General features: G+C 38.1%; 1 long non-coding RNA gene across 1 annotated transcript in view; it reads left to right on the top strand.

Moving 5' to 3' along the window:
- LOC123392241 overlaps window positions 1-3,487 on the top strand; it is a 53,227-nt gene extending 49,740 nt beyond the window's left edge. Inside the window, exon 3 of the long non-coding RNA XR_006606954.1 lies at window positions 3,441-3,487. This is a non-coding gene — a long non-coding RNA (uncharacterized LOC123392241). The remainder of the gene's footprint in view (window positions 1-3,440) is intronic.
- Window positions 3,488-18,260: the final 14,773 nt, after the last annotated feature.

Genomic DNA, 18,260 nt, shown 5'->3' with positions numbered 1-18,260 from the left:
ACTACCTGGAAGCTGCACTAGACTGGGAGTCGGGGCTCTGGGTCTCGAGTTTCAAATAACCAGCTATCCCTGAAAAGTCGTCTGATTTCTGTGAGCCTGGATTTTCTATTCTGTAATTCAGGGAGTGTAGACGATGTGATACTCAAAATCTCACAATGAAGATTTTCCCCTAAGACTGGGGGTTATTACATGAAGATGCTAGGCTCCTGAACCCCACTTCCCCACTCCAGTTTCTGGAATAGCCTTCAGAAATGCTCAGCTTAGCTCCTCTGGAATTAAACACAAAAATACTGAAGTGGTTCAGAGCAAGGTTCCCCAAAATGTGTCACTTTAACATGTGTGCTATTTGAGTGGAAGGCATTTGAGACCCTACAGGCTGGAGAGAGATTTTTTTCCCCTCTCTGAACCACCTAGAAGAATCTAAATTGGGAGCCTTTCCCAGAGAGGAGTTAGGAGAGAGAAGTTTTATCTGAGTGACCTGTGTAGGAGGACAACTATCTGATTACCAAACTTTTCTTACCACCTGTGAATTGCCCTCCTTCCCTTGAAACCCAGGGCTCCTGTTCCATTCCTTACCTCAGGATGGCATATAAACCTCATTTTACCTTTCTGTCTTGAAATCTTTCATGTATGTGGTTTTCTCCCATTAATCTGGCTCATGACAACTTATTTCTTAAATTAACTAGAAAAACCTATAAAGGGTAGAAGGAAATTTTGTTTTTCTACTATAACATAGATGTGCATTTGTTTTGGAAAAAGCTTCTACTACATTTCCCAAGGACTTTGTGGCCCCTGACCCCCCAAATCCAGTGTCCATGCCCAAAAGGGCTCTCTTCTTTCAGACTTTTTCTCTGTAGAGCTAAATTTTGCACTCTTTATGCACAAAAACATATTTTTCCTTTTCAGTGCTCCTCTATTTCCGTTTGTAAATGGCAGAATTTCTTTTTCCAGGACCATTTTTTTCTGATCAAATAGAGAGTTACCTGCCAAACGAGAAGGGTCCGTGGTACTGCGTAGCTGATTCCAGACTTCTTAGTGTCCTTTCTTGTTTCCTTTTGCTTTTAAACTGGTACTGTCATGAAGCGAGTCCTGTATTTAGACAAGAGAGTTGGGGTATGGCAGAGGAAACGGGTTGGGAAAACTCTGGGTTTCTTCCTTAATTCCAAATATACCACTTTTGCATATGAGCTGCTGTCATCTTGAATATATCTTTCCAAAAAGAAAGCATTAGACTTTGTAGTTTTTCCCATATTCTGTATTTACTAACTATTTTAATTTGCTGGTAAAGAGCTGAGTCATGTTTGCCCATTGGACAGAAAATAAAAAATACAGTGAATAATTAAATACAGAGGTTCTCAGTACTCTCATGTCCTTTGCCTTTTTAGAACAACTACTCCCGTTACTTCCCTGTGACTTCCCCATTACTTTCTTCTAGTGAAAGTCGTTATAGATAGTAGAAGCTATCTATAATCATAATTTTAAAAATCCATTTAATGTCTTACTGTACTGCATAATACAACCACATACATTGCAATGTAAGCAATTGGCCATGACTAGGCAGGAAGGTTCAAAAAAGTCATTCTTGAATCTTTGCTTCACGTGAGTATAATAGCTATTATGCATGTCAACATAGCTTTGCTGTTCCAGTGATTCAAATACAACAACCAGTGTCGTCCTGGGATACCCAAATTAAAAAAATTGAGCACAATTGATGGCAAAGCTTATTTGAAACAAAAACAAAAAGCCAGTATACTATAACTTGCAGAGTAGTTGGATTCTTGGAAAAAATCAATGTCTATTAAAACCATATACTGCAAAGTATTTAGTCAGTAATAATTTACATATTAATTTCATTTTATATTCTATTGAATTAGTCAAAGCTTAGGAAGTTTTTGTGTTTTGTTTTGTTTTTTTCTTTCTTCTTTCTTCTTCTTCTTCTTCTTCTTTTTTGTTTGTGCATCTCTCTGTGGGACACAGAATAGTTTCTTATCATGCAGGATTAACCCAGGTGTTGAAAAATGTCTAGCACACCTAAATAAATGCTGATAGCATCATCTCAGTCATTGACAACCAAAATATTTCAAGATATTTTTAAAATCCTAAGTGGTATTAAGGTCTCTTGAGAGTCCCTGGCATAAAGTAAAAAAGAAAAAAAAAAAAAAAAGAGGGAGAACAAAACAAACCATTATTCACATAATAAGATATTTCCAACCTGAATGGGCAGGAGTGACATTATTAATTACTACCTTTTATTAGGGTCAAGTGGAACAACTTCTAAAATCTTAAATATTTATATCAAAGTGAAATGAAGGAAATTTTGACTTTTAAGTGCTTGAAGGGATTAGTAGCCAAAAACTGAGTCAGCTAAAGGCATAAATAACAGTGTTTGATGAGTTGTAGCACTTTTATAAAACATTTATAAAAACTTAACCTGCTGGACTCCACAGGTGCTCCAAAGTTCTGATTTTTATACACCTGTTTCTGAGTGGATATAGGGTTGGTATACATTCAGGTGTGTTATATTGCATATCACACATGACAAAGGGCTAGTATCTGGAGGAAATCCATTTGAGCTGCCCTTTTAATTTAGTCATTTTTGTCTCCCTGTAAGCTTCTTTTTCTTTGCCAGAGCAGCCTCTAAATAAGATAGCTTGTAGAAATTCCCACATTTAAGTGGGCATTCTTGACTTGTATTTTTAAAAAGTTAAAATGAGACCTGTAGCACTATCTAGGTTACTTAAATCTTTATTTTGAAGGGTGCTGTTGAGAAATGTTAGATTTTTGGGTGGTACCTCTTTTTATGAGTACAACTCTTAGATGATTTAGAACACAGAGTAGACTAAGTAGTTAATGGATATTTTTTGATAGGGGTAGACAAGAGACCACTATAGAATGCCTTTTGCCAGGATCTATACCAGGTATTTGATCAGATGAGCTTGTAGCTACACAATCTGGAAAGTGGTTGGCTTATTTACCTTTTAATTTTTGATGCATGGAGCAGCTCTTTCAGAAATAGTGCAAGATAGCGTCAGGTACAGCTATTAAAAAAAACAACAACAAACTATAGTTGTGTGTGTTGTGTTTGTGTGTGTGTGTGTGTGTGTGTGTGTATTTAAATTGTGACTCTAGATGACCTTATGAAAGGTAGAAATCTAATCTAAGTGTCTAATTATCTGTAGTGATGAGAATGTAATTTTACTAGCTTGCTGTGAATTTTAAAAAGATTTTCTGGTAATTGTTTTACCTGTTAAAATGATCTAGAACATGTTTTTGTCTGTATTTCCTGCTCTTTCTTTTCTCCAGGCAGAACTATGTGTAAATCATTCCAAAACAATTAATGCTGCTTTAGTCACAAATTATTGATTTTTCCGTTCCTAGGGTATGTAGAATTGCTACTTTACTTAGATTCTAAAATGAGGCTTTTTAATTGTGTTTTCCAGGAAGATATGAATTTAAATGAAGATAAGAAGGCACCATTGCGGGAAAAAAAGACTTTAGCATCAAAAAAGAGATGGTGATGCAGTACATTAATACTGCTTCCAAGACAGTAAGTAAAACTGTCAAGTTGAAAAATACTGCTGAACCGTGTTATAGTGTGGAAAACAACACACATTTGTCTAACGAAGTGCTTAAATTTTTGAGCAACTGGAATCACAGGGCTTTTGAATGTATAAAGACCACGAGTAGGATGTTTTATTTAATTTAAAAATATTTCTCATACCTTCTAAGACTGCTTTTGCTTTTTTTGCCCCTGACATTCATGAGGAACATGGACTGGGTTGGTTTCCTCCAAACTTCTTTCCTTGTTAAGGAAAGTGGATTAAGATGGCTATTGATCTCTGATGTCACTTTTAAATTGGGATACTATTTGTATTATAGAAAAGTAGGGCCGATTTTACTATAACTACCTAAATCACTTCACATAATAGTGTGACTGAGAGGCGGCATATCTTTAATGTGAGGTTCCCTATGGATAAAATTATCTCATAACAAATTATAAACGTAGACGTTGAAAAGAGCATTAAGCCTCCACGTGGCTGCCAGTTTTCCCAAGGAAACATGAAATATGTGGGTGGAAGTAATGAGTAAATGTCTAAGAAACCATGACTGGCATGCAGAATCAATTACATTTATTTCATGGGACAACAAATGAGCTTGGCCAGTCATATAGAAATCGAACTGATGGATGGGATGAAGTCTACAAAACGGGAACTAATGAAGAAGCAATCAGAAAGACAGTAGAAAATGATTTTGGCTGAATTTAAAACAGAATTGGTTGGAGAAGAATAACTTAATACGCTGCAGTTTTCACTGGATACTTTAACTAAAGGCCAACTTAACGAGAATTTAAGTTACTTATACGTAAGCTCTATGTATCTACTAGAACATTCAGTGACTTGGAGGATTTTCTTTTAGAAAGCAGACTCAAGTGATGTTTAATTTTTAAGCATGCCTCCTGTTCTGCAGTTTGATGTTGAGTTGTAGAAATCAGATTACTGTACTTTTTCTGGCTCCTTATGTAGATGGGTGTTGTTTCCTGCTATTGTGATGAAAATTGCTTTTGCCCCTTAATGGTCCCTGGATATCACAAATGAACGTTAGGGACTTAAGAGAGCACTTGTGTTGTGGATTGACTTATCATCCCTTTGATACTGGGCATCTTATTTTACCCGATTCTCAACATCCTCCTCCACAAGATGGGACTTAGAGCTACATCATAGGCTTGTTGTTAGAATTTAATTGTTTATGGGGGTCCTGGCTCACTCAGCCTGTTAAGCATCTGCCTTCAGCTCAGGTCATGATCCTGGGTCCTGGGATCTAGTCACACGGGCTCCCTGCTCAGTGGGGAGCTTGCTTCTCCCTCTCCCCACCCATCGGCCCCCACCCCTACCCCCTTCCCGGCTCATGCTCTCTCTTTCTGTCAAGTAAATAAAATACTAAAAAAAAATAGTTTATTTCATTAGTGGAACATAGCAGGTTTTATACCTGTGGCTGCCTCTTTTGATAGCAGTGGTTGTTAGCAATTGTTTCTTATTTTTTCTTTGTGATTTGTTCTTGCTGTTGAAATCATTACACTGTAGTTATTGATGGAAATGGACTTATATTTTTGAAAAATACAAATTGACCATTAGTGAGTCTGCATCACATTTATTAAGTGTCTGTATATCAGGCAGTGTTCCAGGCATTGGAGTTGGAGTACCAAGATGGTCAATCATGGTGACTTACGGAGCAACATAAGACATGTAACAAAACACATAAACATACGTGATAAATGAAATGCAATGTGGAAAAAAACACAGGGGACGTGTGGAGATGGTGTTATTTTCCTTTTTTATTGAAGTGTAGTTAACATGCAGTGTTACATTAGTTTCAGATGTACAAGAGGTTTCACTAATTCTAACATTACTCAGTGTTCATCTCTGGTAAGGGTACTCTTAATCCCCTTTATCTATTGTTACCTGTCTCTCCAACCCTCCTTGTGCTGTCTCATGGAGTGATCAGGGATGACTCCCCTATTAGACAATTTTAAATCCAAAGAACATAAATTCACTTAATAAAATTATAAGAGATACTATATTAGTTAGAACTGTTTTAGAAAACATTGGTATAATAATGCATTTTAATTCTTGAATTTTAGATAATAAACAGACCTTTTAGAACAAACTGCTTTGAACTTCATTAGAGTGGATCTATTTCAGTTTGCATACACTGATTGTAAACTTTAATCCTCTAATCGTTTTGGACTGAGGTTGGAATTTATTTACTAGAATTAGATAATTAGATTATCAGGATTGAAATAGATTAGTTATCTAAAGTATGATTAAAGCATTCACTCATTTAATTAGTGTGTGGAGGATCATGGCTTTTCCTAGGAGGATGCTGAATAATTTGGCGGTTGGTTAACATTCTAGAAAGTTCAAGCTGACCAGTCATCTATTTTTGCTCTGGAAGTAGAAACACATTAACTCTTAGATACAGACTCTGTCATACCAGTGTATTGAGGTTAATGAGGACAAAAAAATCTTCTCTGAGGAAAAACCGTCAAAATTTATAGATGAGTTATTCTAGAGAGCATGGGGGTGTTTGTGTCAGATAAACTTTTGTTATAAATTTAGCTTTAGACTTTGCTTTGAGATTGTTTTGTGGAGAAGCATTAATATTTTTCAAAATAGCACTGATGCCTGCAGTTGATAATCTGAAAATTCTTTAGAAATATTAATGCTCAAACCAGCCCTAAAGTAGCTAAGCTGGATTTTTGGAATGGGGGAAAAATAACAAATCCTCAATTAAGCTAGGTTGTTTCTAAGACCTTAAGTTTGTTTCAGTAGCCCAATGGTAATGCTGATTTTTTTCAGTTAGAAAAGATTATTAACTATTTTTTTTTTTTTTTTTTTTTAAGCAAAGAGCCTGCTTTAGAGGCCGAAAAATGCCAAAGCCACATTTTCCCAGTTTCCTGCAGCATGGGTATGTGAGCCAGGTTTGGCCAGTACTGTCTGCTGGGGGCTTCTGAGAAAGGTTTTAATCCCTCACAAAGAGATCCAGGGCAGAAAACCACTTTTTTCCCCGTTATTTGACATGGTTGTGAGAGGGCATGGGATAGTTGGCACATGACTTCTTGGAGTTGCTGATCTGGTCTTATACAGCCCTGCCTCCAGATTTTTCTGTCACGTGAGGTGATGCCCGTTCTTATTTAAACTACTTTAGGTGGGGATTTTGCTATGCTATTGTGCGCATCTGGCTGGACCGTCCCTATAGCCTTCTGCCTATGCAGGGTTTCCATCTCTAATTCATTCTGAAAATTACTCCCCTCATCAAGTAGACTGTGCATACATGAGAGCCGGTAGTAGTACAGCGCCAAGTGGCCATTCCTTGGTAGATGACTTGCCTCAGATGTTCCGTAGCAAGTTTATTGAAGAAAATTTGTTTCAGAAAGAATGAATACAGTCTTGACTTTTGTTTGATTACTAGGGGGCTGGTAAGTATTCTGCAGTAAGGGGTAAGGACCTTGAAATGAGGCTCTAACATGATAGTCCAAATGGAAGAGACTCCATAGTTTCCAAAAAAAATGTAAGAAGAAAATTTTGAAACCAACACCAAGGAGCTCTTGAGCCACAAATTGTGTAAAAATTTCCCCTATTTTCTATAGGGAACTGTAATTTAATAAACATCTACCCTGTAAATGTATTGAGTCCTGCTTACCCTGGCTTTGAGTGTTGTTCTCGTTCTTTATTGTGGTCTAGTTATTTTCCCCCTTCAAATTCTGAAAGCACCTCTGCAGATAACGTTAAATGATGGTTTTGTTGTCAGGAATCCTGTACCTTGAGGAGACAAACCAGGCTTTGGAGATAAATCCTAATAGACGAGCTGCCCTCACCAAGTTTTTCTTTTCTTGGTGTTGGTATCTCCTCCCTGTGTCTGTGATACCCGTTTTGATGTTGGTGTTTATACTCCTGCTGGTGCTTGAGTTGTATTCAGGGTGAACTGGCTCCTGGGTAGGTGATGTCTGGGTAATGTGAAAGTCACAGGAAGCCATGGGTTACTTTAAAAACCACTGGAAAAAGGTGTTAAAAAGGATACCTTACAGAGGGGAGGATTTAGAGCAATAAGATACTTCCCTTCCCCACCCCTCCATCACAAAGGAATCTAAAAAATAAAAAAAAATCATTCTACTTCTTCCATCTGTTGAGAAGAAAGAATCTTCTTTGTGCTGTTTCAGGTGGCTGCTTTTTCAGGGTAATCTGTGGCAATGCAAACCGGAGGAGTCCTGAGAAGTCAACATCTACAGCCCTGGAAGGGAAAGCAAATCCCTGGAAGAAGAAGGCAGCTCAGAGGGTGTGAGATGGAGGGAGAGAGGGAGGGAGGGGGTGGAATATAACACCTTTGCCTCCAGGAACTAAGTAGTGGGCTTGAGTATTTGCTTATCAGTGCTTTTGGAGTTGACTTTTTTCTCCACCCCCCCCATATATTTATTTATTTTATTTATTTGACAAAGAGACAGAGTGAGCATAAGCAAGGGAGCTGCAGGCAGAGGGAGAGGGAAAAGCAGGCTCCCCAAAGAGCAGGAAGCCCCATGTGGGGCTCGATCCCAGGACCCTGAGATCATGACCTGAGTGGAAGGCAGATGCTTAACTGACTGAGCCACCCAGGTGCCCCTCCGGAACTTATTTTTAAACACAAGATATGAGACCGCCCTGACAGTTTACCTCTATACAGATGACAACCGGACTGCTACCTGTCAGCATGTGGTCTTATCTTTTGGGTTGTACCATTTGGTGTGGATAAAAGGCTCAAATAATTTCTCTTCCAAATACGTACTTCTAGTTCCTTCTGAATGCATTAGCTTGGAATAAAAAATTCCTCTAAGCTCCTGCTCCTGGACCTCCCTCCCTCCATCTGTATGCCCTAGGAAGCTGTATCACACCTGCAAGTAAAGAGCTGATTTTTAGGGGGGGGCTGATGACTGGTAGGGCCTAATTTCACATTTCTTACCTTCTTCATTAGAACGTCCATCCTTTATTTCCTGTTTATATTTAGTTTTTTCCTTTTTGGTCCGCCATCCGTCTCTCCCCACCTCTTCCCCAAAGAAGCAGAATTAATCTTTCTGCTCCTGGAAGTCCGCTAGCTTCTTTTTGTTTTGTTTTCAGCTTTTCTCTTTCCTAGTCATTCGTGACCACAGACAACTGACTGCAAGGCTCCTCTGAGGCGTGTATTGGAGAAGTTTGCTTCATGTTGAGCTCTCCTCCTTCAGCCCCTAAGTATTTCTGTAGTTCTGGGTTAGACTTCCTTAGTAAGAAATAAACACCAAATATTAGAACATAACTTTAAAAGGCACATAGAAAGGGTAACAAGTTTTTTAAACAATGTGATAAAATGTGCCTACATGGAGTTCATAAATGTAGGATTGTAGGTTCTTGTATGTATGTGTACCTGTGTGTATATATAGTGTATTTTGAAAGGTGTTACCAGGTACCTCTTGTCCTAGCCCAGTAGGCCATGATGTTCAAGTATGAATGACGTGGTTTTGTCCAGTGTCGTCCTTCTAGGCGTGTCCTGATCAGGAAAGAATTGTTTTGGGAAAATACTAGTGATGGTCAAATTTGTGTATTTTTTCCTAGGTAGAAAACCTGGAGTTCATCTCGTTTAGCCCTGATTTGTTAATATTGTATTATATTGGTGGGGGCATTTTCATACCTTTCAGAGTCTTTTTTTTTTTTTTTTCTGGAGGGGGTTTATTTTCATGTTAATTTTGGAAAACATTGTCAGATGCAGATACATCAAGTGTTGTTTTCTCTCACTTTTAATCGTTGTTATTACTTAAAAGGGTTATATTTCAAGCACTGGGAACTTAGATGAACCAGACAGTTCTACACATTTTTGCTACTTAAAGGTAACGTGGATTATTTTTTGGCTTCCATTTCAGGTTAGGGATTTGATCCAAGTGCACTTGTAACAAAAGCTGAGTAAAAATTTGTGGCTGGTACTTGGTATTAGACACTTACCTATTTATCGGCAGGGCAGTGCCCTTGCTTCCGTTATTTTGTCTGTTTGTCTCCAGGTCTTTCTTGCTGACTAGGAGGAAATATCAGAGCCCCAGGGCAATGAACCAATTTCTTGTTAGGAGTATTTCTTAATAATCTAACTGGCACTTTAATTTCCATTTCTGCCTACATAGGACAGGTTTTATTTATGTACAATTAAAATGATCTTCTAACAGTTCAAATCCATCCAGCTTCATTATGAGTTGTTTCTGGGCAGCACCAGGGGCGAATAATGTGCTCCTGCTATTACTGCCCTGTGTTCTTGCTTAGGCAGGAGATGATAATGAAGAACCCAGTCATCTTTTCCTCATCTTTTTTTTTTTTCCTTATAAGAAATTATATTAGGTTCAAATTAGAATTGTGTATTTTTGGTCTTTTAAAAATTTTAAGGGTGCCTGGGTGGTTTGGTTGATTCAGCATCTGTCTTCTGCTCAGGTCATGCTATCAAGGTCCTGAGATCTAGCCCCTCATCTGGCTTCCTGCTCAGCAGGGAGGGAACCTGCTTTTCCCTCTGCTTCCCCCACCCCCCACCCTGCTGGCACACACACACTCTCATTCTCTCTCAAATAAGATCTTACCAAAACAAACCCACCTTAAAGATACCTTTTCTTAAAGCAATTTTTAAAAAGACTCACCTGATATAGAAATAATGTTATTTACTGGTAAAACCTAGAATTTTAGAACCTGATGTGGTCCCCGATGCTTATACCAGTTGTGGCATTGGAGATCATCTGAGGTGGTTTTTATCTTTTTCACTGAATTGTTTCTTGTCAGAGATAATTTGCTCTGTTCTTGCTTTTTAGATTTTGCAAATGTAATTACACTTATGACCGATTACAGCAAAAGTAGTAAAAACTTGGAGAGTGTCAGAAAAAAGAGGCACGTGATTTGAGGGAGATAAAAGTGATGAGCAATAGCCCTATGGAATGAACCGTTTGAAAGAAGAAATAGTTCTGAAGGAATATGTGAAAATGAAAAAAATGTTATGTATCTGTGGTTGCCTTTCATGAATGAAGGGGATAGGTAATTCATGAAATGAGCCGGAAATGAGAGTGGACAGGAACGTTGGTTCTCAACCTTGATATCCATTAGAATCTTCTGGAGAACTTAAAAAAAAAAAAAATACAAAACACCCAAAAACTGTGTCTGAGCCCTAGCATTTAGCAAGTTAATTCCTGCAGGTAGGATCCAGGCACCTGCACTTTGTGAAGATCTCTTGGTGATTCTAGTATAAAAGCAAGGATGAAAAACTCTCCTGGGCTGTACAAGATGAGCCTCATCGCTAGAGGTCTATGTAGTGTAACATTAATTCAACAAGAGACTAGGAGTTGATAGAATTTAAAGGCAAAGCATAGAGCATATTTACAAATAAAGCCACTGAGGGTTTAAGGCTAGTTTGCCTGGGCATCAGATCAGAATGGCATACTGTAGCTATGAAGAAATCCTAACCTTTGTCCACTTTAACCTTCCCCTCTTCTGATTCTGTCTACTATGACAGATGGAAGGACCTGGTCTATTTTGGGAGATGTCCAGTGGAGTATTAATAAGGAGGAAAAGAGTTTGCCTGGTGTAAAAGCTTCAGTGGACTGATTGATATTCCTAGTTGGTGGCCGTAATCTTAAAACCCTCCTTAATTTAGTTTGGGCTTAAGAGACAGCCTTTCAGTTCTTAATTATTCCTAAATAGAATACATTCTGTACATACTTAAATCCTTCATATGTTAATCATCTTGATGTACAAAAAGCATTAATTCTTAATTTCATGTTTCCCTGACTTAATACCATTTCCTAAATGGTGCAGTATCATGGTTCCCCTCCACTTTGAAGAAAATAGGGTTGGTATATCTTCTTACGTTCAATGTAATACAGAACTATTTGAAATCCTTTCAATATCAGAAAGCCTTCCAAGGATAGACCAGGTAAACTGGGAACTCTATCCTTGGGATCACCAAAATCTGAAAAAATAGTCCAAGAGTAAATTTAGATGTTATCATTGTTAAGCTAATTTTTGGGGGGGGAGGGTGGATCCCCCCCCCCTCTTTGGGAAGGCTGTTATCACTCTCCATGGCTTAAGTCATTTTCTGGCATGATTTTTGTAAAGAATGGCATTATACTCATTTAGTAGACATTTTTATAGTTTATTTATTGTAGGTCTAGAATATATCTTAGTGTACCTTTACATTTTGAGCATGAGTAAAGGCCTAGCAAGTGACATCCCCATGTTCTGCAGTTAGAACTAGAAATCAGACCTTTAAAAAACAAAAAACAAAAAACTTTTTTATTGTAAATTAAAACAGTTCTAGAAAAAAAAACAAATATGTAGCTTAGTAAATTATCATAAGGGAAACACCACCCAGGTTAATTAATGGAACCTTGCCATCTACCCTTCAGCTATCCTGTCCATTTCAAATCCCCCCGTCCCTGCTTTTTTTGAACTATTCCTAATCACTACCTTGACTTTTATAGGAGTCACTTCCTTGAGTTTCTTTATAGTTTTATTACCCAAAAGTACATCACCAGACACCATAATTTATTCATGATTTTTTAAAAGTTTGGAATGTCTTTAAGGCCCCCCCTCCCCCAATCTTCAGGAGTCCCATCTATTTATTTTTATCTAGGACAGTCTGGCTTTTGCTGATTGCATAATCCTGTTTCTTATATTTCATTTCCTGCAAAATGGCAGCTAGATCAAGAAGCTTGATCAGACTCAGATTTGATCCCTTTGGCAAGACCATAGGAAGTATTATGTTTTATTGTCAGGAGTTTCTTTATGTCTGGTTTATAATTAAAATTCTGTAATTTCATTTCCATTTATTAGTTGGAATACTTGTTCAGTCTTAGGCTTATTTTTTTTTTTAAATTTTTCATTTTAAGATTATTTATTTATTTATTTATTTGATAGAGAGAGAGATCACAAGTAGGCAGAGAGGCAGGCAGAGAGAGAGGGGGAAGCAGGCTCCCCCCTGAGCAGAGAGCCTGATGTGGGGCTCAATCCTAGGACCCTGAGATCATGACCTGAGCCGAAGGCAGAGGCTTAACCCAGGTGCCCCAGTCTTAGGCTTATTTTAATTCCAGTATAGTTAATATGTAGTGTTGCATTAATTTCAGGTGTAAAATACAGTGATCAGCACTTCTGTAGGACACTTGCTGCCCATCACAGGTGCACTCCTTAATCCTCATCACCTATTTCACCCATCCCCCCACCAGTCTCTCCTCTGGTAACCATCAGTTTTGTCCTCTCTAGTTAAGGGTCTGTTCCTTGGTTTGTCTTTTTCTTTGCGCACTTGTTTTTTTTTTTTTTTTTAAATTCTACATATGAGTGAAATTATATGGTATTTGTCTTTTTCTGACTTGTTTCACTTAGTATTATACTCTCTAGCTCTATCCATGTTGTTGCAAATAGCAAGATGTAATTCTTTTCTATGGTTGATTAATATTGCATCATATATATAATATATATAACACACATATATATTATATATATATTTACCAGCTCTTTATCCATTCATCTATTGATGAACACTTGGTCTGCTTCCGTAATTTGGTTGTCATAAATAATGCTGCTGCAAATGTAGGGGTACGTGTATCCCTCTGAATTGGTGTTTGTGTATTTTTGGGATAATTACTCAGTAGTGCAATTACTGGATGGTAGGGTGGTTCATTCCATTTTTAACTTTTTGAGGAACCTTCATACTGTTTTCCATAGTGGCTGCACCAGTTTTCATTCCCACCAGCAGTGCATGTGGGTTCCTGTTTCTCTACATCCTTGCCTCTTGTTTCTTGTGTTTCTTGTGTTGCTGATTTTAGTCATTCTGATGACAGCTGTGAAGTGATATCCCATTATAGTTTTGATCCGTATTTCCCTGATGATGAGTGATATTGAGCATCTTCTCATGTGTCTGTTGACCATCTGTATATCTTCTTTGGAGAAATGTCTATTCATGTCTCCTGCCCATTTTTTATTGGGATTATTTGTTTTAGGGGTGTTGTATAAGTTCTCTTTTGGATACTAAACCTTTATCAGATAAGGTTTGCCTTTTAGTTTTGAATTGTTTCCTTTGTTGTGCAGAAGCTTTGTATTTTGATGTAGTTCCACTAGTTTATTTTTGTTTTTTGTTTGCCTTGTTCCAGAAGATGGATCTAGAAAAAAACTTTGTGTCTAATGGCAGAGAAATTACTGTCTGTGCTCTGTTCTTGGATTTTTATAGTTCCAGGTTTCACATTTAGGTCCTCAATCCATTTTATTTTATTTTATTTTTAAAGATTTTATTTATTTATTTGACAGAGAGAGGCACAGCGAGAGAAAAAACCCAAGCAGGGGGAGTGGGAGAGGGAGAAGCAGGCTTCCTGCTGAGCAGGGAGCCTGATGCGGGGCTCAATCCCAGGACCCTCGGATCATGACCTGAGTGGAAGGCAGATGCTTAACGACTGAGCCACACAGGCACCCCCCCCTTAATCCATTTTGAATTTATCTTTGGAGATGGTATAAGCCAGTTTTCCCAACACCATTTGCTGAAGAGACTGTCTTCTTCTCACTGCATATTCTTACTTGGAATATGCTTATAAAGAGACATTTCCTCTCAACTACTGACTACTTCATGATATAGGAAGTTTAGGATAAATACTTGATTCTTTTCCATTGCCAATTTTCACTATAGTGGATTGGTTTCCTAACAACCTCTGAAGGTAACCAGTTATTTTTAATATTAAGATATGATAATTATGATAATTTATGCATTATAATTACTATCCTTAGTGAAGCTCAAATTGCCCCATCTTTGACTAGTTGGCTCCTGGTCATTTTGTTATGACCCTAGGAATTTCGGATTATATATTCCTGCCTAGTGAGTATGTTGATTCTCCCACACTGTGTCTGGGATCCATCTTTTCCTTCAGTGGGAAATGGTATTTCAAGAACAGTCTGGGCATAAGGATGCTTATTGCTGGTGGATTAATCACTGTTTCTGGGCCTCTTCAGCAGAGAAATAGCAAAGGAAAAACATGGTGTGGATATGTTCAAAGAAGTGTTCTTTGACATATGCGGTCTCCACCTGCTGCTTTTGTTAGACTCTGTCTACATTGAACATAGAGCTGTTACATTTTCTAGTTCTTTCTAGTCCTGCGGTAGCTTTCCCGTCTATGAGTAACTGAATTTAGCGCCGCCGCTCTTATTTCTGAGTAACTATATTTTATGTCTCCCCACCAGTCCTTAAGTTCTTATTTCCCTAGACGTTTGTCTGAAGTTTGCTCTGCAGTGGATTCCTCTGTAGGGCTCCTGGGAAGAGCATTTCCTGGTTATTGCATACGGATAACCGTATACGCCTTCTATCATTTAGTCAGTTTTATTGGATATAAAATCTTCGGCTCATGTGGTTTTGTTTTTGTTTTTGGATCTTAAATATATTCTTTCCTCTGGCATAAAAACATGACAGAAGTTGTGCTGGTAACTAATTATTATTCCTTACGGATTACTGGTTTTTTTTTTTTTTTTTTTTCTCTGTAGGATGTAGATTTTTTTTTTTTAATTTTTTTTTTTTATTTTTTATAAACATATATTTTTTTATAAACATATATTTTTATCCCCAGGTCTGTGAATCACCAGGTTTACACACTTCACAGCACTCACCAAATCACATACCCTCTCCAATGTCCATAATCCCACCCCCTTCTCCCCAACCCCCTCCCCCCGGCAACCCTCAGTTTGTTTTGTGAGATTAAGAGTCACTTATGGTTTGTCTCCCTCCCAATCCCATCTTGTTTCATTTATTCTTCTACCCACTTAAGCCTCCATGTTGCATCACCACTTCCTCATATCAGGGAGATCATATGATAGTTGTCTTTCTCTGCTTGACTTATTTCGCTAAGCATGATATGCTCTAGTTCCATCCACGTTGTTGCAAATGGCAAGATTTCATTTCTTTTGATGGCTGCATAGTATTCCATTGTGTATATATACCACTTCTTCTTGATCCATTCATCTGTTGATGGACATCTAGGTTCTTTCCATAGTTTGGCTATTGTGGACATTGCTGCTATAAACATTCGGGTGCATGTGTCCCTTTGGATCACTACATTTGTATCTTTAGGGTAAATACCCAATAGTGCAATTGCTGGGTCATAGGGCAGTTCTATTTTCAACATTTTGAGGAACCTCCATGCTGTTTTCCAGAGTGGCTGCACCAGCTTGCATTCCCACCAACAGTGTAGGAGGGTTCCCCTTTCTCCGCATCCTCGCCAGCATCTGTCATTTCCTGACTTGTTGATTTTAGCCATTCTGACTGGTGTGAGGTGATATCTCATTGTGGTTTTGATTTGTATTTCCCTGATGCCGAGTGATATGGAGCACTTTTTCATGTGTCTGTTGGCCATCTGGATGTCTTCTTTGCAGAAATGTCTGTTCATGTCCTCTGCCCATTTCTTGATTGGATTATTTGTTCTTTGGGTGTTGAGTTTGCTAAGTTCTTTATAGATTCTGGACACTAGTCCTTTATCTGATATGTCGTTTGCAAATATCTTCTCCCATTCTGTCAGTTGTCTTTTGATTTTGTTAACTGTTTCCTTTGCTGTGCAAAAGCTTTTGATCTTGATGAAATCCCAGTAGTTCATTTTTTCCCTTGCTTCCCTTGCCTTTTGCGTTGTTCCTAGGAAGATGTTGCTGCGGCAGAGGTCGAAGAGGTTGCTGCCCGTGTTCTCCTCAAGGATTTTGATGGATTCCTTTCGTACATTGAGGTCCTTCATCCATTTTGAGTCTATTTTTGTGTGTGGTGTAAGGAAATGGTCCAATTTCATTTTTCTGCATGTGGCTGTCCAATTTTCCCAGCACTTCAACACTCCCCTCACTGAAATGGACAGGTCATCCAAGCAAAAGATCAGCAAGGAAATAAAGGCCTTAAATGACACACTGGACCAGATGGACATCACAGATATATTCAGAATATTTCATCCCAAAGCAACAGAATACACATTCTTCTCTAGTGCACATGGAACATTCTCCAGAATAGATCACATCCTCGGTCCTAAATCAGGACTCAACCGGTATCAAAAGATTGGGATCATTCCCTGCATATTTTCAGACCACAATGCTCTAAAGCTAGAACTCAACCACAAAAGGAAGTTTGGAAAGAACCCAAATACATGGAGACTAAACAGTATCCTTCTAAAGAATGAATGGGTCAACCGGGAAATTAAAGAAGAATTGAAAAAAATCATGGAAAACAAATGATAATGAAAATACAACGGTTCAAAATCTGTGGGACACAACAAAGGCAGTCCTGAGAGGAAAATATATAGCGGTACAAGCCTTTTCTCAAGAAACAAGAAAGGTCTCAGGTACACAACCTAACCCTACACCTAAAGGAGCTGGAGAAAGAACAAGAAAGAAAAACCCTAAGCCCAGCAGGAGAAGAGAAATCATAAAGATCAGAGCAGAAATCAATGAAATAGAAACCAAAAAAACAATAGAACAAATCAACGAAACTAGGAGCTGGTTCTTTGAAAGAATTAATAAAATTGATAAACCCCTGGCCCGACTTATCAAAAAGAAAAGAGAAAGGACCCAAATAAATAAAATCATGAATGAAAGAGGAGAGATCACAACTAACACCAAAGAAATACAAACTATTATAAGAACATACTATGAGCAACTCTACGGCAATAAATTTGACAATCTGGAAGAAATGGATGCATTCCTAGAAACATATAAACTACCACAACTGAACCATGAAGAAATAGAAAGCATGAACAGACCCATAACCAGTAAGGAGATTGAAACAGTCATTAAAAATCTCCAAACAAACAAAAGCCCAGGGCCAGACGGCTTCCCGGGGGAATTCTACCAAACATTTAAAGAAGAACTAATTCCTATTCTCCTGAAACTGTTCCAAAAAATAGAAATGGAAGGAAAACTTCCAAACTCATTTTATGAGGCCAGCATCACCTTGATCCCAAAACCAGACAAGGATCCCACCAAAAAAGAGAGCTATAAACCGATATCCTTGATGAACACAGATGCGAAAATACTCAACAAAATACTAGCCAATAGGATTCAACAGTACATTAAAAAGATTATTCACCACGACCAAGTGGGATTTATTCCAGGGCTGCAAGGTTGGTTCAACATCCGCAAATCAGTCAATGTGATACAACACATCAATAAAAGTAAGAACAAGAACCATATGATACTCTCAATAGATGCTGAAAAAGCATTTGACAAAGTACAACATCCCTTCCTGATCAAAACTCTTCAAAGTGTAGGGATAGAGGGCACATACCTCAATATCATCAAAGCCATCTATGAAAAACCCACCGCAAATATCATTCTCAATGGAGAAAAACTGAAAGCTTTTCCGCTAAGGTCAGGAACACGGCAGGGATGTCCATTATCACCACTGCTATTCAACATCGTACTAGAGGTCCTAGCCTCAGCAATCAGACAACAAAAGGAAATTAAAGGCATCCAAATCGGCAAAGAAGAAGTCAAATTATCACTCTTCGCAGATGATATGATACTATATGTGGAAAACCCAAAAGACTCCACTCCAAAACTGCTAGAACTTATACAGGAATTCAGTAAAGTGTCAGGATATAAAATCAATGCACAGAAATCAGTTGCATTTCTCTACACCAACAGCAAGACAGAAGAAAGAGATATTAAGGAGTCAATCCCATTTACAATTGCATCCAAAACCATAAGATACCTAGGAATAAACCTAACCAAAGAGAC

Source organism: Mustela putorius, unplaced genomic scaffold, assembly GCF_011764305.1.
Source record: "Mustela putorius furo isolate JIRA1106 unplaced genomic scaffold, ASM1176430v1.1 tig00000466_pilon_pilon_pilon, whole genome shotgun sequence".
Classification (NCBI taxonomy): domain Eukaryota; kingdom Metazoa; phylum Chordata; class Mammalia; order Carnivora; family Mustelidae; genus Mustela; species Mustela putorius.
This window is presented reverse-complemented; position numbering and strand designations above follow the sequence as displayed.